Genomic DNA, 6,534 nt, shown 5'->3' with positions numbered 1-6,534 from the left:
CCCCCCCCCCCCCCCCCACTTCAAACCAGACTCTACCTTATTTACACACTGACGCTAGTGCAGACAGATAGTTGGGATATGCACTGTAGTAGAGGCGAGGGGAAGCTTCCTTATTTTTAATTGAACGCATGCATTGAAAGGCGTGACCTTGCTAACAGTTCATATTGATGTTTTGTACACACCGTGCAGCTTGCTAATCGAATTGTACTTTCTGATTTACTGCACTTCCTTCTAAAAGCACTAAAATCCCCCTCGAAATCAAATCCGAAAAAATACAATTCTAAGTTTTGCTAAATTAGTTTAGTGGGAAGGTTTTCCTCATGCTTCCATCCTTTTCTTTTCAAATATTCTTCTTCACTTTTCTTGCTGCGATGAAAACGTTCTCGACCATCTCAGATCTCCTCGCCAGGCAGAAGCGCGCTCAAATTATTAGCTCCATAGGAGCGACTGAAGGAAATTCGATAGACGTTATCAGATTTAACTCTCTCCGCAAAGACGAGATAAACATCCTTTTACAGGTAGATAACGCGTATGTACAGGGCAGATTGCACATATCAGAAATCTATTTTACAGTTAAACGAAACTGTACGCGATATCATTGGCCCAAGGTTTTATGGTCCGCGTGCTGGCAGGCGTGTGCCAGTAAGGCTCTCCAGACCCGAGCTGCGTGCCTCCTATTGTTGAGTCGCGTGTCCTTCGTTAAAGCAAAGCACAGAGAGGCCTTTCATGTGGCGTGTTGTTTTACGGTTAATTGTATTTACTGTTGTAAAACGATGTGGAACTGGGGGAGGGTGGTTCGAGGGGGATTGGGAGATAGCGATTCAGCTGTATGATAATGAGGGCCAAGCGCCGGCGCGTTTTACTAAAATCATTGGTCGTTCGCATTTTGCAGTTTTCAGTGTTAATGAGAAGTGGATCGCACGAAATGGCACAAAATTGGAAAGATTTTCAATGGTGAGCGAGATATAAACATGCAGCGGTGGTAGCTGGTCTAAATATTTCATAGCGACCCCCGATCTTCGCTAAAAACGAAGTCGTTTTACCCATTTTGATTGAATGAGTGCATACACGATATGCACAGTCTATCTATCTATCTATCTATCTATCTATCTATCTATCTATCTATCTATCTATCTATCTATCTATCTATCTATCTGTCTGTCTGTCTGTCTGTCTGTCTGTCTGTCTGTCAGTCTGCACGGACGTATTTACACTCAATCCGTAAGGGGTTTGTCAAACAATTGAAGCAATTTGCATGAAAAAGTGAAAATGAATAAATGAATGGGACCGCAGCATCGATCCTAGTCAAATTAATCACCAGTGACAATGTCCTGCGCACACAGCACGCGTCTTCCACATCCAAGGGCCGATACCTATCGAAGTGACGCGGCTTCGCAGAATGGCCTTGATTACAATGAAAAGCGAGAATCAGATAGCATCAGTTCAAGATGAAAGCAGGCTATTAATGATGATGATTACCTGCATGCACAGAGTAGCAGAAGGGGTGACAGGACTCCTCCAATCGCTATTCAATATCTGGCGGGCTCTGTTTGTTTTCGCAGATGTTACCGTGTGGGTTTTGATTTTTGACTCGATATGTTTGTTGTTCGACCAATGTACAGCTTTTCCACACATGGATACTTTGCGTCCGCCATCTGCCAAGAATGGCGCTTGGGCACCATTGGGATCGTTAATTAAGTGCATAATTCGTCATTCAGCTCCTCTAAACACTTTAAATTAAGAACAGAAAAAAAAAGTCCAGACGAAAACTACGGAACACAATGTTACGCTCCATCGTTAAATGCGACAATAGAGCATGTCTTCAATGTACTTTGAGGTTAAGAGACGTCTTTTCTATAGTTTAACACTAATAATAATAATAATAATAATACATTTTACTTATATAGCGCCTTGCATGCTCAAGGCGCTTAGGCAGATGTGCCAGCATATGCGGACAACAAAGCACAAGTACACCATAAACTGAGTGTTTCCTGACATCTCAAGAACAAAAGTTACACTGTGTGACAAATGTGTGTGGTGCCTCACCACTGTTATTTTCTAAAGATGAACAAACCTGCTGCCAGGCAAACAATTTATTAGTATGAATGGCTCTAGGAATATTAATGCGCTTCTCCTCCACATTTTCTGCTTGTGGAAAGTTGCGGATCCTCATGTAGAATTTCCAAACTACATAGGGAGATGCTGCAGCTGAAAGGATAATCAAGAAAATCAAAAGGGAGGAATGTTGAAGAACTGAAAAGCTCTTTAGAAGCAATTTCTTTGAAATCACCTCCAATTAATTACTGTTTAAAAATCAAGGACTGGACAGATGGCAGAACACTGTTGTATACAACCTGAGTAACCCAAACAGATAGATAGATAGATAGATAGATAGATAGATAGATAGATAGATAGATAGATAGATAGATACTTTTTAGCGGTAATTAAAACTTTACCGAGCTCAGTCTCAATATCTCTATATTTTGAATATATTTTCTTGTGTCTACAGCTTTATCTGCCCTGCTGTTTACACTATACATAATACTTTTAAATTAAATGTATATTTTTATGTTAAAGTGTGTACAGTGGTGTATTCTTCAGGGCTTCCACATTGCAGCTCCAGTATACTGCGATGACACAGTCATGGCTCACTGGCACAGTGTATTTTGTTTGCACCTTGTCCACGAAGCTCTTCTTCTTCCATCCAGGAGACTCATGCAGCAGATGAGTTAGCAACCCAAAACTAGCCCAATCAAGTGCCACTAGTCCAGTGCTGAGTAAATGTACCCTGCAGGACTATAGTACCAGTCCACACTCCAAAAGATACTTCTACTGTAATGGCACTTTACAGGGTGACGTATTTCCTCCTAGAATCTTTGCTTCTTGTCAAAGTCCCAGTTCATTCTGGGAAGGGTCTTTACACAAGAAATTAGTTCTTTGTGCTTTAAAAAGGTTTCTTATGTGTGGTTAAAAAGATTAATTTTCAGGAAGTTACCTAGCAGGGTACTAATGGATTAATGAAAGCCTGCGCTATGAATGTGCATGACTTCTACTTCTATCTGGAAGATTCACAATGCAGGTGAGTTAGCAGTCCTAAACTAGCCCAATGAGACCCTGTAATGGACTATAGCAGCAGTAGTCCAGGGCTGAGTAAATGTGCCTGGCAGGACTAGCGTTAGTCCACACTCCTAGCCCAATGAGACCCTATAATGGACTATATAATGCATTTTATTTTATTGATAGGGGGCACTTTACATTAGCAGTAAATCTCAAAGTGCAACATAAAAAGATTAAACAAAGGCAAGGAAAGATAAAAACAGATAAAATAACAACAATTATAGCATTCTTGTTAATAATCTTTCCTAAATAGAAAAGTCTTTAGCTGTTTTTTAAAACAGCCCACAATCTGCTGTGTTCTTAGGCTCTCTGGTAGGCCATTCCAGAGCCGTGGAGCAGTGGCAGCAAAGGCTCAGTCTCCCATTGTATGGAGTTTGGTCATGGGGGGGCGAAGACGGTAGGTATTTGTAAAACGGAGGTTTCTTGTAGTGGATGGTAATATAAGGAGTTCCTTAAGATATTGTGGAGCATTTCCAAAGATACACTGGTGAGTAAACAAACAGAGTTTGTATTCGATACGGAGATGGACAGGAAGCCAATGATGTGACTGAAGGATTGGTGAAATGTGTTCATATTTCCGCACCCTCACCAGGATTCTTGCAGCACTATTTTGAATTTGTTGGAGCTTTTGAAGGCTCTTGTTGGGTATCCCGATAAGGAGTGCATTACAATAGTCCAGTCTGGATGAGACAAAGGCATGAACCAGCCTTTGAGTCCCAGAGGTAGGGACGGAGTTTGGCTATGTTTCGGAGATGAAGGAATGCAAGTTTGCAAATGTGATGGACATGTATATCAAATGACAGATGGGAGTCTAACTTGACACCCAGATTTGTAACAGAAGGGGAGAGGGTAATGGTACGGTCAGAAAAGGAAATACAATTTACAGAGGAACGAAGTTGATGGGGGGTGCCAATTAAAAGAGCTTCAGTTTTGGTGCTGTTCATATATAGCACCACTAATTCAGGCATGAGTAAATGTGCCCTGCAGGACTAGTGCCAGTCCACAATCCTAAAATACTTCTGCTGTAATAGCACTTTACAGGGTGATGTGTTTCCTCCTAGAATCTTTGCTTGTCAAAGTCCCAGTTCATTATGGGAAGGGTCTTTACACAAGAAATTGGTTCTTTGTATTTTAGAAAGTTTCCCAATATGTGGTCAAAAGAGAAATCTTTAATGTAAAAGAAGCTACCTAGGAGGGTGCCAACAGAGCAAGAACACCCGAACAATGTGCAGTTCTGTGCAGCAGGAGGCCTGTTATAATCGTTCAGTTCTATTCAGTTTATTTTGCAGTTTATTTTGCTTTGCGCTCTTCACTGAGTGCTGGCATAGAGTGCCTTGACAAGTCCTCAGTTTGCAAGGTCCTGGAGGGCCCATTGTGGCTTCAGGTTTTCATTGCAACCCATTTGCTTAATAAGAAACCAAGCCTTGCTAATAGATAGATAGATAGATAGATAGATAGATAGATAGATAGATAGATAGATAGATAGATAGATAGATAGATAGATAGATACTTTATTAATCCCCAATGGGAAATTCACATACCTATATCTACAGCGCATCTTCAACCTGAGCCTGGAACAGGGTAGAATCCAGAGGCTTTGGAAAACATCTTGTATCATCTCAGTCCCAAAGGTATCACATGCTAGTGAGCTGAATGACTTCAGGCCTGTCGCCCTGACGTCACATGTGATGAAGACCATGGAGCGACTGCTGCTTCACCACCTGAGGCCACAGGTCCGTCACGCCCTCGACCCTCTGCAGTTTGCATACCAGGAGAAGGTGGGAGCAGAGGATGCCATCATCTACATGCTACACCGATCCCTCTCCCACTTGGACAGAGGCAGTGGTGCTGTAAGAATGATGTTTCTGAACTTCTCTAGTGCCTTCAACACCATTCAACCTCTGCTCCTTAGGGATCAAGCTGACAGAGACAGGAGTAGATTCATACCTGGTGGCATGGATCGTGGACTATCTTAAAGACAAACCTCAGTATGTGAGTCTCGGGAACTGCAGGTCTGACATTGTGGTCAGCAACACAGGAGCATGGCAGGAGTCTGAGTTGAATTGGAAGTCCGATGTATGTAGGCTGAACAGGACTGGAGAAAGTACAGTCCCCTGCGGCGCTATTGTGTTGCTGACCACATTAGTTAGTGTTTGAAATCTTACTGATTTTTGTCCTTGTTCTTGTCTCACAGTTTTTATTTTCCTGGTTTGGACTCCTACTTTGTCAATATTTTTTTCTCTACATCTTTTGTTCTGATTGTTCCCATTTTCCCTTGCCCACTACCAGAATAACATCAAGATACCGACAAGAGAAACAGAATAGAGAAGGGTTAGTAACAGTTTATAATTGTATTACTAATATTTTTATACAAATGACTAACAAACAGAGCTGCAATGTGCACGGCTAATTGGCAGCTCTAGTCAGGGTATGGCAGACTAAAGTCGAGAGTCTCCAAATCAGGATACAGTAATCCCTCCTCCATCACGGGGGTTGCGTTCCAGAGCCACCCGTGAAATAAGAAAATCTGCGAAGTAGAAACCATATGTTTATATGGTTATTTTTGTATCGTCATGCTTGGGTCACAGATTTGCGCAGAAACACAGGAGGTTGTAGAGAGACAGGAACGTTATTCAAACACTGCAAACAAACATTTGTCTCTTTTTCAAAAGTTTAAACTGTGCTCCATGACAAGACAGAGATGACAGTTCCGTCTCACAATTAAAAGAATGCAAACATATCTTCCTCTTCAAAGGAGTGTGCGTCAGAGAGAGAGAGAGAGAGAGAGAGAAAAGCAAACAAATCAATAGGGCTCTTTGGCTTTTAAGTATGCGAAGCACCGCGGCACAAAGCTGTTGAAGGCGGCAGCTCACACCCCCTCCGTCAGGAGCAGAGAAAGAGAGAGAGAGAGAGAGATAGAGAGAGAGAGAGAGACAGAGTTTGTTTTTCAATCAAAAATCAATACGTGCCCTTCGAGCTTTTAAGTATGCGAAGCACCGTACAGCATGTCGCTTCAGGAAGCAGCTGCACAGAAGGTAGCAACGTGAAGATAATCTTTCAGCATTTTTAGACGAGTGTCTGTATCGTCTAGGTGTGCGAACAGCCCCCCTGCTCAATCCCCCTATGTCAGGAGCAGAGAAAGTCAGCGCAAGAGAGAGAGAGAGAAAAGTAAGTTGGGTAGCTTCTCAGCCATCTGCCAATAGTGTCCCTTGTATGAAATCAACTGGGCAAACCAACTGAGGAAGCATGTACCAGAAATTAAAAGACCCATTGTCCGCAGAAATCCGCGAACCAACAAAAAATCCGCGATATATATTTAAATATGCTTACATATAAAATCTGCGATAGAGTGAAGCCGCGAAAGGCGAAGCACGATATAGCGAGGGATTACTGTATTATATTTTACAAATCTGTTAT

Source organism: Erpetoichthys calabaricus, chromosome 16, assembly GCF_900747795.2.
Source record: "Erpetoichthys calabaricus chromosome 16, fErpCal1.3, whole genome shotgun sequence".
Lineage (NCBI taxonomy): Eukaryota > Metazoa > Chordata > Cladistia > Polypteriformes > Polypteridae > Erpetoichthys > Erpetoichthys calabaricus.
The sequence above is the reverse complement of the archived record's forward strand: the minus strand, read 5'-3'. Positions refer to the sequence as shown.